Below are 20,931 nucleotides of genomic sequence, written 5' to 3'. Positions count from 1 at the left end.
GTACACCATTTATCAGAGTAATGTCCCCATTTTAGTAATTTTATTATTTAAGTCCCCTCTTAATAATGACTCAGCTTACTATTTAGTATTTCTTCCTACCAGTTTTGCTGGCACATTGTTTCAGTTACTTGGTGACATATGTCATTGCCACTGCCAGCTTTCCTGAATCTGTCTAGATTTGTTCACTTTTGAGCCCAGATTCATAGCCCTCTGATCATCTGACCAAAGTATAAAGCACTTTACCAATGTATCCTGAAATATGATTAGCAACGTAAAATATAAGAAAAACACAAATAATTTCTATGTATCTGTGTTAATGGTTTCCAGATAATAACTCATGCAAATCCCCAAATGATCCAAAGTTAAGTGCTGTTACTATCCTCATTCTGATTTTTTAAAAAATGAAGAAACCTGGGGTCAGAGAAATAGTACAAACAAGCAGTGTGCTTTCCTTGCAATTCGCTATCCTACGGTTCAATCCCTGCCATTTGGTCCCCAAATCCCTGCCAGGAGTCGTTCTTGAGCAAGAGCCAGGAGTAATTCCTGAGCACAGAGTGGTGTGGTCCATGACCCCAGTGAAGAAACTGAGGAATACCTAAGTTAAATATATTGAATGAAGTTACAAGCTGATAAGTGGCCCACACCTAGTTGTGAGTGCTCAGGTATTATTCCTAACTCTGTGCTCAGGAATCACTCCTGGCAGGGCTTGGGGTACCATATTCAATGTGGAGATCAAATGAGGATTGCCCACGTTCAAGGCAAATGATTTAACTCTTGTGCTATCTCTCCAACCACTGAAACAAACACTTCAAAAACCACTTAATGGAAGTATGATTTATATATAGAAACTCATAGATATTTACACAAAGTGATGCATTTGGGAATGAGTATACCATGAAGTTGTCACTATCACTAACAAATTTAGCTATCTTCTCCCAAAGTTTGCCTTTGTTCCTCCAGGTTTGTTTATATAAAGACATGAAATAGAGACTGGAGAGATAGGATGGCAGATAGGGCACTTATCTTGCATGCAACTGACACAGGTTTGATCCTTTGCATCCCATATGCCAGGAATATTTCTGAGCGTAGAATCAGGAGAAACCCCTAAGCATCACTGTATGTGTGACTCCAAAACCAAAAATTTAAAAAATAGCATCTAGTTTTTTTAAAAATATCATCTACCTTTTAAAGTAAAAATGGAAGTGTATAATGTAGTACTGCTGTTCATAGTACTTATGTTGTAAAGTAGATCTCTAAAGCCTATGTATTTTGCACAACTGAATTCTTCTCTTGAACCCACAACTTCCTATATTCTCCACAACCTTCATCTGGTCCCTAGCAATATTTAAACCTAGGTAGTCATATTCCAGAGTTTTTATAACCACTGCTCTGTGGCCCTCCCACTCTCCTATCATAGGAAGCAGGATTTTAAAAATTAAGAAAAACATCTTATATAACAAAATTGTCCTGTTTGTCCTGGGAGGAAGACAAAATTATATTAGTGAGAACAGAATGGTAAGACCCAGGACAGGCTAATCAAAAACTTGGAACATCTAGTTCCCACTGTGAGGAACAATCACTCAGCATAAATGCCACTGTACAAATTATGTAGGCACAAAACTCAGAACAAGCTTTGAAAAAACAAAACAGCTTCAGAAACATAAAGTAAAAGTAAAGTAAAGGCCCTCCCGTTGATCATCGATTTGCTCGAGCGGGCCCAGTAACGTCTCCACTGGAGACTTTGGTGTTACTGTGTCTGGCATATCGAATTCTCTCAGTAGCTTGCCGGGCTAAATACTAGTCCATCATTTATAGGGATACCAGCTTCTAAAAACTCTATATCTAATATAATAATAATGGTGCCTGCGGTAGAAAAAGAAAATGGGAATAGGGATCATAGAATCAGGAAAAACAGAGCCAGGGAAAGAGTTCTTGCTCAGAATGATAACAAAAATATACATAAGATCAGTAGTGAGGATCTTGGGTACCTTGATGGTGATGAAGATGCAGTGACTTTGTATATCAAAACCTTAAGTGTTAGTTTTGGAGCCATGTTACCTAAACTACAATAATAATAAATTGAGAAAAAATGACTAAGAACAATATAATCAACTCAACTTTTAGCCACCTATGATACACATTAAACAAATTGTTGCCTTGAAAAGGGAGTATTTGGCTTTTGAGGATAATTATGCCTCTTCTGATGAGATGTATAGAGCTTCTGATATATTTCAAGGGTAAACAAGACTAAAATTCAGGAAGTAACTGTGTATAAATCAACCCTAATGTAAACTTTGCTTTAGTGTGAGACTACTAGGCTATTATTTGATTCTTATTTTCAGTTAGAGGTGAAATAAGCTCACCAAGGTATCATTGTGCTGACAGATAACCCCTTCTATAGGAGACATACTCAGCAGTACTACAGGTCTACTTCTGGCGAGATACTCAGGGGCAGCTCTGGTGATGCTCAGGGGATCTTGTGATGTCACATTGAACCTGGGCTTCTGCATGCAGCCCATGTGTTTTAGACTATTGTGCCAGCTCTCTAACCCTGCTTTTTGAACAATGTTAATGGAGACAATGTTTTAAACAAAATATGCACATAAATTGTCCCACATGGAGAAAACATTTAAAAAAATACACAAAAATTGTCTCACTTAAAATATACAGTTCAATTTAATCAATTTTAGGTATTTTGATTTTTTTTTTCCCTTGGCAACATCTGGAGGTGCTCAGGGCTTATTCTTTTTTAAAAATTTTTATTAGTGAAACAACATGAGGTACAGTTGTAGACTTACAAATTTTTGTGCTTGGGTTTCAATTATACAATGATCAAATACCCATCCCTCCACCAGTGCCCATTTTCCACCACCACGGGTCCCAGTATCCCTCCCATCCCTTATCCCTCCATCCCATACTGCCTCTGTGGCAGGGCATTTCCTTTTGTCCTCTCTCTCCTTTTTGGTGGTGTGGTTTGCAAAAGAGGCATTGAGTGACAATCGTGTTCGGTCTATAGTCTACTTTCAGCATGCTTCTATCATCCTGGGAGGATCCTCCCAACACCCTTTATTTGGTGCTCCTTTCTCTATCTGAGCTGCCTTTTCCCCTAGCATGTGTGGCTGGCCTCCAAGCCATGGAGTCAACCTCCTGGTACTAATCTCGGCTATTCTTGGATGTCAGTCTCCTATTTTGTTACTTTATGTTCCCCAGATTAATGCAATCTTTCTATGTCTATCCCTCTCTTTCTGACTCATTTCGCTTAGCATGATACTTTCCATGTAGTACCACTTGTATGTAAATTTCATGACTTCATCTTTTCTAAAAGCTACATAGTACTCCACTGTTTAGATGTACCAAAGTTCCTTTAATCAGTCATCTGTTCTCTTGGGTACTCAGGTTTTTTTCCAGATTCTGGCTACTTTAAAGAGTGCTGTAATGAACAAACAAGTGCAGATGTCACTTCGACTATACATTTTTGCCTCTCTGGGATATATTCCCAGGAGTGGTATTGCTGGGTCAAATGAGAGCTCAATTTCTAACTTTTTGAGAATTGTCTATACTGTTTTCTAAAAGGGTTGAACCAGTCGGCATTCCCACCAGCAGTGAAGGAGGGTCCCTTTCTTGCCACATCTGCGTCAGCACCGGTTGCTTTTGTTCTTTTGGATGTGGGCCAGTCTCTGTGGTGTGAGATGATATCTCATTGTGGTTTTGATCTGCATCTCCCTGATGATTAATGATGTAGAGCATTTTCTCATGTGCCTTTTTGCCATTCAGATTTCTTCTTTGAGAAAGTTTCTGTTCATTTCATCGCCCCATTTTTCGATGGGGTTGGACGTTTTCTTCTTGTGGAGTTCAACCAGTACTTTATATATCCTTGATGTCAACCCCTTGTCTATGTGTATTGTGCAAATATCCTTTCTCAGGGCTTATTCTCACCTTTGTATTCAGGGAATGAACTGGAGTCCTTCACATGTGTTGGGAACTGAACTGGGGTCTTTCAGAAGTCCATTGAGCTCTCACTCTGGCATACAATAGATTTAAATTTTATAGAGTGGTGCAGCCATAACTGTAATCAATTTTGAAACACATTATCCCTCAAAGATACCCCATATCCATTAACAGTCACATTCCATTTTCTCACCCCCATGATTTTTAGCCTCAGGCATCCACGAATCTACTTTATGTCTCTATGGATTTGTCTATTCCAGGCAGTTCATATAAATAGCATCACACAGTATGGACTTCTATAACCACTTCTTTTCCTTCAATTATATTTTTGAGGCTCATCCCTATATAAGTAATTTATTATTATTGTTATTGCTGAGAATATATCTTGCAATTACTGAATAATATAATTACCAGGTAATACGTTGTAAGTATGCCACATCTTATTATTTATTAATTGAATTTTTTCAGTTTGGGGATACTGTGATTAATACAGCAATAAACATTCTTATGTTTTGTGAGGCTGTATATTTTCAATTCTCTTGAGTATACACCTAGGAGTAGAATTTTGAGTCATATGGTAATTCCATATTAAACTTTTTGAAGAACTGTCAGATTATTTTCAACAGACTGCAACATATTATATTTTTAAATATAAAACAATTTGATAAAATAAACAGCTATATAAATGAGGAGTTAGGATCAAATAGGCAGAAAAAAGCAAACAAGAAGTTCCTAAAAGAACTAATTTGTAATGTTTATGGACTGCCAGTATGGTTGTTGAGTTATGAGCAAATGGAGAATTGAACAAGATGTGATCTTAGTGATAGACAGTAGTCAAATTATGAATAATCCTTAAATATTGTTATGAGGGAATTGTATTTTGAGTGCCACTTCTATAGTTAAATAAACTCAGACTGTATTAGCACCATTACAGGGATAACTATAAAATGCACGAAATATAAAGTGAAAAGAAAAGCTACAACTATGAGAAGTTATTTGAGTCTACAGAAATATAGTGAGACCATTGAAGGATGTCAGGATTCAGAAAAGTGATAGAGGCCAGGATTTCCATTTTTCAGTTTTTGGCCTGAGGGCAGGACACATTCTTCACATAGAGTGAATAAAACTCCAACTGTAGATTTGGTATATCCTGCCCTTCAAAATTCAGGAGAGTTTGTGACAATTAAAAATTAAAAGATAGTACTTCACTAGTGAGCTTTAAAGAAAGAATGGTGGATTATAAAACTACAGCACAATCGCATATATATGAATTATGCCCAAATATCTTATTGATCTCTAGCTTACAGATACTCGATGAATCCTAATGAAGGATAAATAACAGCAGAAATTTGAGCTGCTACCCAAGAAGCAGACCCTGCAGTATGAGTGAGTCCAACTTTTTAAAATATGAAAATAAAGAAACAAAAGTGACAGTTTTCAAATAGAATAGAATCCAGAGACACAGACTGGAATATATAAAATACCTGGGACACAATCCAAAAGTTTTCACCAAAATAATTCGGATAGTATGGTGCTTTCTCAAAAGAAAAAAATCTGTATAGACCAACCCTGATGTCCACCAAATATTAAATTTAGCAAAATAATATAAAACATTCATTACAAATAAATCCAATAATGGCATAAATATACTAATAATAAATGAATATTTGTGGAATCTCAGCACAGAAATAAAATGTTTTTTTAAAAGACCTAATAAAAATTTTAGCACATGGAGCAAATGTAGGAATAAAGGAACTCTCTTTCATTATTGGTGGGAATTCCAACTTGTGAGTTCCAAAGAAGTGTGGGCGCTCGAGATTCGAGGGTAGAGTGGGCGAGAACCGTTCCCCTGGCCAGCCCATGGCAATGGATGGATGAAGGACAGGGGAACAGAGAAACAAGGCTCCAGGCTGTTTGGCAGACAGTTTATTTCTTTCTCTTCCCCACTGTAGTTTGTTCTCTCCTTACAGCAAAGTAATTTATCCTTTGTACCCAGCATAGTTCTACCTCTTCCCTTGCAGCATAATCTCTCTTCTCTTCCCCATCGTTGTCGTAGTTGTAGTCTTTCCTTTTCCCTAGCCTTGTTCATTCTCTTCCTAGCCTTGTTCGTTCTCTGTTCTTTAATATCATAAAAATATTAAATCACAAGGGCTAGGGGTACGCATAGGTGGACTTGAACATTGTCATAAAAGCAAACAGATGCAAATCCACTCTTTCTGTGGAAGTTCTAGGCGATTAACCCAAGGACAAGATCTCATCTGAGGGCTCAGCACTCTAGAATACTAAGATATCCACTCAAGGGTGGGGTTCCATATTAGGGTATATTGCTTTCTCCTTTCCTCAGCTAGTAATCCATTTAAACAATCGTAGTAAATTTACTTCTTATAATATTTCTAATAATTTTGTATGAACACACTAAGAGATATATTGAGCTTAAATGTTGGCTCTTCCTGGGGACATCTTGCTATATATCCCAGACAACAGTCCTCAGGCAAGGTTAGGTTTAGTCTTTACTAACCTCAGCAGTGTCTTTATTCAGTTACTTCCTTTTGGGTCATCAGAGATTGTCCATGATCATGCTCTTAACTTATTATACTTCTATGGCAATTGGTTTGTCCCTTTCTGATTCCAGGGTAGCTTACAGCTTGCCCTGGGTCCATCTTGTCCCTTGCTGGGACCCTCCTTTTGCGGGTGTTAGAAGTAAGGACAACTGAGGCTTAAGTCAAATAATATGGTAGATGTCCAGGAGTAAATATTATTTCAGAGTCAATTAACTCCCATATTACAAAGCATAGCATGAACTGTCTTCCTGTGTATATACAAAAAGGACATTGCTAAACCATAATAATTACATAAAGGAAAGAGAAAAGCAATATAGGATTATTAGTGCCTGATGGAATTGGGTGTGCCTTAGGAGCACTGTTGTGAGAGTAAATCAATAAGCCTAAGTTCCCTGAGGGAGGAGAAAGGATAACAAAATATTATCCAACAACAACTAGCCCAGCCTTTCTGAAAAACAATAAGGGTGTTCCTCAAAAAACTAGAAATTGAGCTTCCATATGACCCAGCAATACCACTTCTGGGAATATATCCAGGGGGTGAAAAAAGCACAGTAGAAATGATACCTGCAGCAGTATGTTCACTGCACACTGTTCACAATATCCAGAATGTTGAAACAACCCAAGTGCCTGAGAACAGATGACTGGTTAAAGAAACTTTGGTACATCTATACAATGGAATACAGCTGTTTGGAAGGATGAAGTCATGAAATTTGCTTATAATTGGATGGGCATGGAGAGTATCATGCTAAGTGAAATGAGTCAGAAAGAGAGTAACAGACATAGAATGACTGGACTCATTTGTGGAATATAAAATAACATAATATGAGACTAACACCCAATGACAGTAGACACAAGGGCCAGGAAGATTGCTCCATGATTGGAAGCCTGCCTCATGAGCTAGGGGAAAAGGTAGCTGAAATAGAGAGTGGATAACTGAGTCAATTATGGTTGGAGGGATCACTCAGGATGGGAGATGTGTGCTGAAAGTAGATAAAGGACCAAAAATGATGGCCCCTCAGTATCTGTATTGCAAACTATAATGCCCAAAAGTGGAGAGAGAGTAAGAAGGAAATTGTCTGCCATAGAAGCAGGGGGTGGGATGGAGGTGATGGGAGGGATACTGGGGACATTGATGGTGGAAAATGTACACTGGTGGAGGGATGGATGTTCTATCATTATATGACTGAAACTCAATCATGAAAGCTTTGCAACTGTATCTCACAGTGATTCCATTTAAAACAGCCTAAACTATGCTAAAAATTTAGCACTGAGAGATATATCTGGAACTTAAAATTTCTCCAATATTAGCATAATAGAGGTAACAAGGAAAGTATCAATAAACTTGAAAATCGATAGTCCTTATTACTCTCTGCTCGTGCATTTTAAGTTTTTTGATATATCTTGCTACTTCCAAGTGGAATTTCTTTTTTTGAAGACCTTAATAAATATTTCTTGGAGAGTTGGTTTAATGGCAATAAATTTCATTAACTTTTATTTGTCATAAAACTTTTTTTTAAATTTTTTTCCCTTTATTTTATTTTATTTTTTTTAAAGTTGTAGATTTACAATTTTTTGTGCTTTAGTTTCAATTATACAATGATCAGATACCCATCCCTCCACCAGTGCCCATTTTCCACCACCATGGATAATATCCCTCCCACCCCCATCCCCCCATCCCCCCTGTCTCTGTGGCAGGGCAATCCCCTGTGTTCTCTCTCTCCTTTTGGGTGTTGTGGTCTGCAAAAGAGGCATTGAGTGGCAAACATGTTCAGTCCATAGTCTACTTTCGACATGCATCTCCCCTCCTGGGAGGATCCTCCAAACATCCTTTATTTAGTGCTCCCTTCTCTATCTGAACTGCCCTTTCCTCTAGGATACCCGGCTGGCCTCTAAGTTATGGAGTAATCCTCCTGGTGCTGATCTCAGCTATTCTTGGGTATTAATCTCATACTTTGTTACTTTATATCCCCCAGATGAATGCAATCTTTCTATGTCTATCCCTCTCTTTCTGACTCATTTCGCTTAGCATGATACTTTCCATATTGTACCACTTGTATGTAAATTTCATGACTTCATCTTTTCTAACAGCTACATAGTACTCCATTGTGTAGATGTACCAAAGTTTCTTTAACCAGTCATCTGTTCTTGGACATTCAGGTTTCTTCCAGTTTCTGGCTATTGTAAAGAGTGCTGCAATGAACAAACAAGTGCAGATGTCACTTTTATTTGTCCTTCAAATTTTAGTGATAACCTATATGAGTAAGGTATTCTTGGTTGGAGGTATTTTACATTTAGCATTTTGTATACATCACACTACACTTCCCTCTGAACTATGGTTTCTGCTAATAAATATTCTGGTAGTCTTATGGAGGGGTTTTCATAAATATAACTCTGCTGTCCTCCTGCAGCTTTAAGGATTTTTCTCTTTCACTTCAATATTAACCATTTTAATCACAATGTGTCTTGGTGTGTATCTTTCTGCATTTATATCGTTTAGAATTTTTGTACTCCCCAAATCTGCTTATCTAATTGCTTTCTCAGGTTGAAGAAGTTCTTGGCTATTATTTCTTCAAATAAGAATTCTACTCCTTAAAAGGGAATGCCCTGCCACAAAGGCAGGGTGGGACGGGGGGAATGGGGGGGTGGAAGGGATACTGGGATCCGTGGTGGTGGAAAATGGGCACTGGTGGAGGGATGGGTACTTGATCATTGTATAATTGAAACCCAAGCACAAAAATTTGTAAGTCTACAGCTGTACCTCATGGTGTTTCGCTAATAAAAATTAAAAAAAAAAGAATTCTACTCCTTTATCTCTTCGCCCATTTGGATTCCCTAAGATGCAACAGTTACTATCCAAACTATGGCATATAGATATTGGTTATAAATATATATTTATATATAAAGAGCCTATGGGTTAGTGAAATAAACAGGAGCACAAGTTTGCACGTGGGAGATCTGGATTCTATCCCTAACATTGCGTGGTCTTCCAGGCATTGCTGGGAATAATCTTTGAGCCCCAAGTTGGGAGTGTCTCATGAGCCCCACTGGGTGAGACCTCCAGAAAATAAAAATAAATGAAAAAAATTATTATTTTCATTTTTTTTCTTTTGTGGGTCTTTTGGAATGATTTCCACTGTTTTATTTTTGAGTTCAATAATTTGATCTTCAGCTTCTGTCATTGTGCACTTGCCTCCTTCTATCCTATTTTTTATTTCAGCTACTGAATTATTCAGTTCTATGGTTTCTGTTTGAGTACCTCCATCTCCCCATTATGTCTGATTCTCCACAAGGATCTGGGTAACTTTGGTGATTCTTTGTGTGAACAAGCCGGTGCTGTCACTAGAAATACATTGTCACTGGTGCCTGCTTCTGGCTGTTACTCTGAGTTGGAGCAGGGCTTAGGAAACTATTGGGGGAATTTGTGATCACAAGTGCCTGGCCCAACTTTAGTTCCAAGATTAAGAAGGCCTTGGTAGTAAATAAAGGGTGTTGGGAGGATCCTCCCAGTATGAGAGAAGCATGCTGAAAGTAGACTATAGACCGAACATGATTGCCACTCAATGCCTCTTTTGCAAACCACAACACCCAAAAGGAGAGAGAGAGAACAAAAGGGAATGCCCTGCCACGGAGGCAGGGTGGGATGGGGGAATGGGGGGTGGGAGGGATACTGGGACACGTGGAGGTGGAAAATGGGCACTGGTGGAGGGGTGGGTACTTGATCACTGTATAACTGAAACCCAAGCACAAAAATTTGTAAATCTACAACTGTACCTCATGGTGTTTCACTAATAAAAATTTAAAAAGAAGAAAAATACTTTTAATGTAAAAAAGAAAGAAGGCCTTGGTGGTAACCGGGCATTTGTCATTGTGAATGCCTGGCACCAGCTAATCATTACAGTTGTGTGGGTCTAGGTGGTGACCAGGAGTTAGAAATTATGAATGCCAGGAGCATGTGTGTGCTCAGTTCAAGCAGGGCTTCAGATCAAGATTAAGAGAATGGGAAGCTTTCCACTATGGGTGAAGGGTGAATTGGTCATGGAAGGGACAACTATGACAATGATAGAGGGAAGTAGTCATTCTGGACGAAGACTATAGTCTGAAAGGAGGAAAGTGAAGTGCATAATACTCTATAGTAACAGTATTGTATAGTACAGTGCCTAAAAGGAAAAGAGAAAAAGGGAAAATGTGTGGGCCATAGTGGCATGCTGGGGGCTAGAGGGAAACTGGGGACGTTGGTGGAGGGAAGGAGACACTGGTAAATGGATTGGTGTTGGAAGATTGTATGACTGAAACTCAATCCAAAATAACTCTGTAACCACGTAATTCATAGTGATTCAATTTAAGAAACAGAACATGGTGGCACCTGCCTGTTAGTTTGAATGATCTTGGGTAGAAATAGGGGTTGAAGAGCGTGGTAGCTATTAGGGGTTGAATAGCCGGTAGCTATTAGGCTGCTGTTTTTGCACAAACCTGGATGGTAGCTGGGGAATTGTCTCCAGGGTGGATTTAAGAGGAGTATGGGGTCTCAGTCTCAGCTGGTGCTAGGACATCCATTTGGGACTGGCAGTGAGTTGAATCTGGCTGGCTGTGGGCTAATAAGGGAGAACAGCAGGCAGTGGTTTCAGACTGCTTATGCTATGTACCTATGTCCACAGGGTTCTTTCTGCAAATAGGAGAGTGGCCATCTTGCTAGCCGTCAGATGTGATTGTTCTTTTCCTTGCCTAGTTGCCCTAGTTATAATTTCCATTACAATACTAAATAGAAGGGGAGAGAGGGAATATATTGCTTTAGTTCTAATCACAGGGGTAATTTTAAGTCTTTCTACACTATCTTTGATCTTTTCTATTGCTTTTCTTCAAAAATGCCCTTTATAAATTTCAGGAAGTTCTCCTGTATTCCCAGTTTGTTGTTTTTCTTGTAAAGGGAAGTTCTACTTTGTTATCTATCAAGATGATCATATATTTTCCTTTATTATATAAGAAAGGGTATTTTATTGAGTTTAGTATGTTGAGCTATCTTTATTTCCCAGGATAAATCCTGCTTGGTCATGGTATATTACACCCTTTTATAATTTGCTGACTCTGTTTATAAGTATTTTGTTGATGTTTCAGTCTTTAATTATAAGAATTGCTGATATGTATTTTTATGATGTCTTTATCTGCCTTTGGTATCAGGGTAATAATATTGGTCTCATAGAGTAAGTTGGGAAAGTTTGCTTTTTCTATTTTTGAGATAATTTGTGAAAGACTGCTATTCATCCCTTTTAACAAGTTTGGTGGAATTTCTCAGGAAGCCATCTAGTCCTGAATATCTCTTTGTCCAGCTTCTAATTGATAATTTGCTCTTTTTTCTGTTATGAAACTATTCAGATTAGTTCATCTTGAATCAGTATTAGCATTGTGCACCTATATTGGAATAGCACCATTTATCTAAGCTGCTGATGTGAAACTATTGATTATTTCTTCTATAATCTAAGAAGTTTCTGCAAGATTATCTTTTTACTCTTATTTTAATATATTATTTCTTTTTTCTGAATTAAAACAAAAGTTTAGTCAGCTTCGTTGATCTTTTAAAACTTTTGGTTTGATCCTATTTATAGGTTTTGTTGAAAAAAACTATAAGGGTAAAGGAACAAACATGATAACCTGTCAGTATCTGTATTGCAAACCATAATGCCCAAAAAGGAGAGGAAGAGAGAGAAGAGAGAGAGGAGAGAGGAGAGAGAGAGAAAGAGAGAGAGAGACAGAGAGACAGAGAGACAGAGAGAAGTGCCCACCATAGACGCAGGCTGTGGCTGGGAGGGGCTGGCGGGAGGGAGACTAGGGTCATTGGTGGTGGGAAAGGGACACTGGTGGAGGGATGGGTGTTGGAACATCGTATGACTGAAACTCAATCATGAACAGCTTTTAACTGTGTATCTTATGGTGACTCAATAAAAAATAAATCAAAATAATAAATATCACCTTTCATTTTGCACTGCTTAAAAATACAAGAAACTATGAAGGGGGCTTATTTCTGGTTCTATATTCAGGGAAAGATATGTGGTGGTAGAAAGCTAACCAGAATAGGCTGCATGCAAAGCAAGTGCCTATCTTTCTGGCCCTCTTTATAGTTTTTTATTCTCTACTTAATATACTTACACTCTATCCATTGCTATTGCATTCTTTTTGTCTGTTTTGTTTTTAGTTTCCTTTTTTTCTATATACTTAAGGTGAAAGCTAAGGTATTGAATTTTCAAAAAAAATAGACTCGTACAATTATAAATTTCCCTTTTAAGCACTGCTTACAGTGTATCCCTTAAGTGTATGCATGTTGTGATTTCATTCTAATTCATTAAAAGTGTTTTCTACTTTTACTATAATTTCTTTATAATTATTGCTTATTTAGGTGAATGCTTTCACATGTTGGTGTTTCTAAAATTTTCTTCCATGGCTGATTTCCAATTTCATTCTGCTAGGGTAAGAAATATTCTTTGAAAAATTTCAATTTTTTTTTTTTTTGCTTTTTGAGTCACACCCAGCCAATACTCAGGGATTACTCCTGGCTCTGCACTCAGGAATCACTCCTGGCAGTGCTTGGGGGACCATATGGGATGCTGGGAATCGAACCCGGGTTGGCCACGTGAAAGGCAAACGCCCTACCCGCTGTGATATTGCTCCAGTCCTGAAAAATTTCAATCTTTAACCACTTATTATGACTTGTGTTATGGCTTAGCAAATAATATATCCTGGAGACTATCCCTTGTGTTTTGGATAGTATAAATTCTTCTGGTTTTTGACGAAGCTTTGTTTAGGTGCCTATTAAATATCGTTTCAGTTTAGTTTGTTCATAAGTATTATTTAAGTTTTACATTTCCTTATAGCATCTTTCTGGTTGTTCTATCAATTATTGAAAATCTGCGTAAAAGTCACCAGTTATTATTACTGAATCATCCTTCCTTTAATTCTGTTAACTTTTGGGGGACCAGGGTTATGTGTGTTGGGAATCTGTTATTAGATGTGAATATGAGAGAGATAATTAAATATTCTTCACTTCTCATTTATATCACAGTGATAAAAGAAAATATACAGACTTTAGGAATATAATAAATCAGGTGCCTTCTTGATAGTCTTATGATAGAGAAATGATCAACCAGAAATGATCAGTTTTTGGTTGTGGGTTTGAGGTAACTTGAATGATTGTACTTTATTTTATTTTATTTTATTTTATTTTTTTCCCTTTATTTTATTTTATTGTTTTTTACAGTTGTAGATTTACAATTTTTTGTGCTTTGGTTTCAATTATACAATGATCAGATACCCATCCCTCCACCAGTGCCCATTTTCCACCACCATGGATAATATCCCTCCCACACCCATCCCCCCATCCCCCCTGTCTCTGTGGCAGGGCAATCCCCTGTGTTCTCTCTCTCCTTTTGGGTGTTGTGGTCTGCAAAAGAGGCATTGAGTGGCAAACATGTTCAGTACATAGTCTACTTTCGACATGAATCTCCCCTCCTGGGAGGATCCTCCAAACATCCTTTATTTAGTGCTCCCTTCTCTATCTGAACTGCCCTTTCCTCTAGGATACCCGCTGGCCTCTAAGTTATGGAGTAATCGTCCTGGTGCTGGAATGATCGTACTTTAAAGGTTGCCATTATTTGGCTTATGTCAATTGAAAGGACTCTGTCCTTGAACACTTGCTGTTCAATTTTTTTTTGTAGTAAAAAAGGTTTTATTTACTGAGTGTGAGGAAGGAGAGGGAGAGAGTTACTGACATTCTCAAGAGAGAATAAGGCCTTCTCCAAATGTTCAGAGACAGTTCCAGTACACTGGCCAGCATCAAAGTATGAAAGTAATCCTAGCGTTAATAAGTTCTGATGACCCACTACCATCGGACCACCTAATAAAAATTAAAAAAAAATTCTCAAGGACATGGGTCACTTCACAGCCTTGTAAGGACTAGAAAACAAAATGAGAGGGGACAGAAAGAGTTATTTCAGAAAGCAAACAACTTACAATGAGTGGGCCTCGGTTGTATTCCCTATACTTCTTCTGGAAGAAAGTGTAAATGACAGTAGCAGCCAAGGAGTAGAGGAAGGTGAAGACAGCCACAGTGACGAAGAACTCTGCTGAAGATGGGGAGTTGACAATCAGCACCAGCTTCTGCCGCCCTTTTCCCTCACATGTGGGCACCACAAACGTCACCTGGTGCAACCTATAGAATAAGATTTAAGAAAAAGCTATTAAAAATACTATGAAACAGAAAAAAACAAAGTATGAAAGTACACATCTCAATAGGTGAGATGTGGGTAACACATGTGTTTGGACATTATATGTGCAGCAGCAACACATGTGTTAGTGCAGGATATGTGTGCAATTGTTCAAAATTTTAGTAATACTTAGGTAAAGCTATAAAACACTTGAAAAGTAAACGTGTGGATGACAAGAATGAAAATTGTGATAAGAAGCATCTCAACAGCTATCTCATGCTAATGAGATGGCACTTATCAAACAGTCTGGAAACAGTGTCGGTGGGATTGTGTTGAGAAAAGAACTTTCATCCACTGTTGGTGAAAATGTTATCTGGTTCAGCCTTTATGAAAATCAATATGGAGAACTCTCCATAAAATAGGAATTGAACTCCCATACAATTCAGTGATACCCCCTTTTTGGTATTTATCCCCCACATGCAAAAACATTAATAAGAAGGGGGTATGGTGCCGCCAGAAGGTCAATCTGTACCTGTGAGGTGAGTGCATCAGCAGCCTGATGGCGCTTTCAGACTTCCAGATACCCCCAAATTGCTGCTGTGCCTTTGGCCAGACCCTAAAACTTGGGGCAAAGTTTACCAAGAAAGTAAACGGTCAAAAGTAAGGTATGTGGTAAACATACCCACAAACCACTTCCGGCTCAGCTATATAATTGGAGGCATGGCCTCTCTGGTTCCTGATTGAACTGCTTAATGGCCATGATCCCAGAGACTCAGAAACAAATCTCAAAACCCAGCGGCTTTTGGCATAAATGCGTCCGGTCCCTGCAGTAGCTTACCGGTGCTGGGCCAACCCAGGTGGGAATAGGTTTTGTGCCTTGGCCTCTTCCCCCTGATGGCCCGGTGGCCGCCATCCTCCAGAGGCCACTGGGCAGTCAGGTTTGGTCCCCCAGTGACGAGACACACAGGGCCTCATGGGATGGAGGTGGAGCCGGTCCTGTCCTCCCCACCCCAACGAGACCCCAGGTCATCGCCCACGAACGGCCTCTCTGGCTCCTGATCAAGCTGCTTAATGGCCATGATCTCAGAGACTCAGAAACAAATCTCAAAACCCAGTGCTTTTGGCAGAAATGCGTCGAACCCCACAGTAGGTTACTGTTGCCGGGCCACACCAGGGGGGAAAGGGTGTTGTCACTCCGCCTGCTCCCCCTTGGCGACTTGGTGGCCATCATCCTCCAGATGCCATTGGACAGTCAGGCTTGGGCCCGCAGTGACGAAACTTGTTGGGCCTCATGGGATGAGGTGGAGCCGGTCCTGTCCTCCCAGTCCCAACGAGATCCCAAGTAATCATCCAGGAATGGCCTCTCTGACTCCTGATCAAGCTGCTTAACGGCCATGACCCCAGAGACTCAGAAACAAATCTCCAAACCCAGAGGCTTTTGGCAGAAATGCATCTGAACTCCGCAGTAGGTTACTGTTGCCAGGCCACCCCAGGGGGGAAAGGGTGTTGTCCCTCCGCCTGCTTCCCCCTGGCGGCTCTGTGGCCGTCATCCTTCAGAGGCCATTGGACAGTCAGGTTTGGGCCCACAGTGACGAGACATTTTGGGCCTCACAGGATGGGGGTGGAGCCGGTCCTGTCCTCCCCACCCCAAGGAGACCCCAAGTCATCGCTCATGAACGGCCTTTCTGGCTCCTGATCAAGCTGCTTAACGGCCATGATCCCAGAGACTCAGGAGCAAACCTTGGAACCCATCAGGGTTTGGCAGAAATCCCTCCAGATTTAAGTGTTAAAATTTTGGAATTTCAAAATCGCATGGCCACTACTGCAGCCATGCGACATCATATGTTATTCATAACCAGCAATAGAACACAAATTGTCTACTGTTGCCTTTTCAGCAGATCTGAGTGTTGGGGTAAAATCTCAAATAATAATGGTGGGTCTGGTGTCAAAATATTGAATGTGATCAAAGTAGAGAGAGAGCAATGTGGAAATCATCTGCCCCACAGGTAGGGGGAGGGTGTGGGATGAAGGTATACTAGGGTTGTTGGGGGTGGAGAATGGGCACTGGTGAAGGTGTGGGTGTTTCATTGTATGACCGAGACTTAGACCCAAAAGCTTTGTAACTGCTCTCATGGTGATTCAATAAATAAAATTATAAAAAAATTTTAAAATAGCAAGGTGGAGTTCATGCACAATTCAATCAGCTCACCAGTGGCTGAATAAATAGCAGTACTCCTACTTTAAAAAACATTAATAAGAAATGATATGTACACAACTATGTTTATTGCATTTCTTAACATAATAGACAAGACATGGAAACAACCCAAATAATTAACTACAGATGAATAAATCAAGAAGTTGTGAAAAATATATATATGTATATATACGTGTATATATATATATATATATATATTATCACAAAAAAAGAACAAAATCAGGTAACTTTCCGGGACGGGTGGAACTAAAGGATATTATACTGAGTGAAGTCAGTCAGAAAGAAAGAGATAGATGCAGAATGATCTCCCTCATCTGTGAGACTTAAAGATAGATAACAGGTAGCAACAAAGGTCCAAAGGCAACACAGTGGAAAAGCTGATCCATACAACCACATTTGTAGAAGTATTGAAAGGGTGGGTCTTAGGGTCCTTGGAAGGAGGAGGTCAGTACATTCTTCATAGGTGTGGGATTGGAATTATGTATATGGATAACCATAGTTAACCATATGGTAAATCACAGAATACTGTTGTTAATTAATCAATTAAAAGAAGTATTTTAAAAAAGAAACATCTAAACAAACTGTCCCTAACATGATACAATTTATCAGAGCTAAATGCATCCACAGAGTATTAAGTATTTTACTGATTATAGCTAGAGTTTCTTACCGTTGTTATCTTCAAAGAATTGCAAAGGATAAGAGTACAACAACATAGGGGTTGAGTAGTAGCACATAAGAAACTAGCACATTTTTGGCCTAAAATAGTAATTCCTCTGTCTAGTCCAGTACCTAAAAATAACTATTTGAAGAAGGAAAAAGGAAGTGAAAGAAAGGAATGGAAGGAGAAATGAAAGAAAATAAGATATATCGCTAAAGAAATCTAGTATAATTTTAGGATTAATTAACAGGAGTGGAATAACTCATTAAATTCAGGAACAGTGAAGTTACTAGGAGAAATAGTTGGAAAGTTGGGCCTCCCTATGGCTTCATCTTTTTTCTATGCACAGAATATAGACTGTCACTAGATGCAAGCTGGGTAAAGTAGCTTATAGTTAAAATTTGTTATGTGAGGCTCCAAGCATAATTTAAATGACACTATTTTACAGAGAAATATTATATTTTTCTTTATGTACCATCAATTAAATCATACATGATGTAATGAATAATATATTTCTCTAGGATTAGTACTCAACCACAAAAGAATCATCCTAGGCTCTTTCTTCAGAAACTACCTCTAGTCCTGGAGATTATATTTTTTCTTCTGAATTGAACCTTGAACAGTTGCAATAGCCACTTCTCTGTCTTCCTAACTATCATGTCACTAAGTCAATTAATCTTAATTATAACTGTATGACACTTAAAAAAGACATTTCTGATCCCTAGTAATGTTTCGTTTAAATCTCATTACTGAAGGCCAACACAATTAGTGACTCCTGTGTAACCTTCCTCCTCTCCTCCCACTGTCATCCCACTTCCCATTGTTCCATAATAAGATGCAGCACTTCTGTTTCTCCCACTGTCAAGGGACTCTCATCTGAAAACATTTCCTGGCCTTGCTTCATTGAATTATTCATCTCCACAGCTTGGGTAGGACAGAACCACTCAGTAAAAGCCCTGGGTGGGAGTGGCTATCACTCCATAGTGATAGTGGCTATCAGCAAACCACAGCCCCATGCAATCAGAGTAAAGCAGGGGAGGGAGAGGGAGAAGGGCAGAGCTGGAAGCTTCCCAGGGGGCCCATAAGACTGAGAGCCTAAGACCCAGGGACACAGAGGGCTGACAGAGGCTCATCAGGGCAGGGGGACCGTGGTGCCCAAGTGGGGTGTGGGTTGCATCCTACTCAGAAGCTTTGTATAAACACCCAAGTCATGATCCTGACAGGCTCCACATCTTCGAAATCTTCCAGACCTGGGCAGTCAAAGGAAACCCAGCCATAGGTTGTGGACAGCTCTCTGCTGACCCTTAGGCAGTGAGAAGTCATCAGGCCTGGGTTCCTGCAGGGCTGAAATGTGGGGAAGAGCGCTCAAGCTGCTCTCTGGTTCCAGCTCAGCAGTAGCCAGTTGCATGAGCCCGCTGAGCACCCCTCCTGGCTCCTCTGCATGTGGATCTCCCTGGCAACAGGGAGGCAACATGGATGGGGCAGCCACTCAGAGATCTGGAGCAAGGATGCCTACTTCTGTGTCTCCCACATTAGGGAAATGGAAAACCCATTTTGCCTCAGTCTTCGCCTCTGGAAAAGAGTCCTGGGCATGCCTGAGTGGTGCAGGGTCTGCCTTGTGAGAAGGCTGAGAGTTGGATCCCCAGCATTCCACCACGTGTCCAGGCTGACTGCATCCTTAGATGCCATCCCCTATGCCATCACCTGTGTCCTGCAGCCAAGTAGGAACAACCTTCAGTCACAACAACCACAGTGACAAAATTACAGAGCAGGGACAAAAAAATAGGGACACCAACAGGGACATCCACTGTACTCAGCTCCACAGAATGCTGACAGGATCTCTGAAGTGAGGAGCATGCAGCCTTCAGAAATTTTCCATAAGTAGCCGAGAATGCCCCTCACCATGTATCTTGGTTCTCGGGAGATGGCTCTGTTGCTGAACAGCAAACTTTCTGGTCTGTCACATGCCCCAGTCTTCCATTCACTGAGACCTGACTTTTAATTCAAGAAGGAACATGACATTCTGGTAATGAGCACCTGGGCTTTGCAGACTGCCTGAGTCACCCCTGAATAGATGCGATGGATACACAGAGCATGTGATTTCTGACAAAGCGCTTGTTGCTCTCTGATTTTTCCAAGAACCTTGGACACGTTGCCATGGAAACAAAGCTCCAGGCATTAGAGGCCTCCTGCCCACCACTCTCTGCTTGTGGCTGGGAGGGAAAAAAGCAGGAAAGCTCAGGGCATGTCTCCCTGCAACCTCCTGTTTGTTTATTAGCCCACTGGTTGGAAATGTGACCTTCCCTGGCCTCTTAGCACAAAAGTGCCTGCCTTGCTCTCAATTCAGGGATGACCTAGGGTTCTGCCAAAACACTAGAAGCTATGAAGAAGGGGCCCTGACCCTTCTTTGCTGCCTTTCAAGCCATCATGCATGAGGCAAGTCACCCTGCCGACAGATCAGCAAGGACTGGCTCCAGGGAGAATTGCCATGCTGCATGCTGGCCCCAGCGTCCCATCCATTTAGATGACCTCTATGTCTATCTATTTATGCATGCATTAGAAATACTTAGCTGCTCCATATGCTATACCTGGCTGTGCCCTGTATGTTGTGTGTTCCTTGGCAACAAAACAACATCCAGGGTCTGGATTCCATGCTGTTTGCCTCTTAGTGGAGGAGAACCACATGGTGTGTCATTACTATTATGTTTAACAGAAGTAAACACAAAGGAGGATTTGTGGGATTCTGTAAGATGGAGTAACAGGTCAGGAAAGAATCTTGTAGACCTGGTTGGTCCTGATAACACAGAACTGCAGGCACTGATCAGGCCTTGAGCACAAGGAAGATGCAAACAGGAGGGCTGGATTGCCCCTGTCCTTGGATCAGGGTGATTACAAACTTTTGAGTTTTAATGAGGGGGAGGCTCAATGTCTGGTTGCTTATTGGCTTTTTCTAGTTAGACAAGCCCTGACTGAGATTCTGAGTTTTAAGTGCTGATCCCTCAGATGATATGTATCAGTTTGCTAGAAGTGTTGATAAAATGTAGGCAGCTGGGCTGCACTGACAAGTCACCCACACCCTCTCAAGACCCATTGATCAGTACCCTTGAACATCATGGATCAGTAATGAAATAAAAATTATTTTCATGATAAAATATAAATACTGTGGCTTAGCTAGCATATTTATGGTTATAATCAATGGTCAGGTACTGCCTCCACGTACCTCGCCTGTCCTCCAAACATTGAGGTGATCATTCTATAATACAAATCTGAATTTTCTATACATTCTCTTTTAATTCGCTTATGATCTACATTCTCTATGTATATTTGTTATTTTAATTATAATGTCATTGCATTATA

The sequence above is a fragment of the Sorex fumeus genome, unplaced genomic scaffold, assembly GCF_029834395.1.
Source record: "Sorex fumeus unplaced genomic scaffold, SorFum_2.1 ptg000058l, whole genome shotgun sequence".
Classification (NCBI taxonomy): Eukaryota; Metazoa; Chordata; class Mammalia; order Eulipotyphla; family Soricidae; genus Sorex; species Sorex fumeus.
This window is presented reverse-complemented; position numbering follows the sequence as displayed.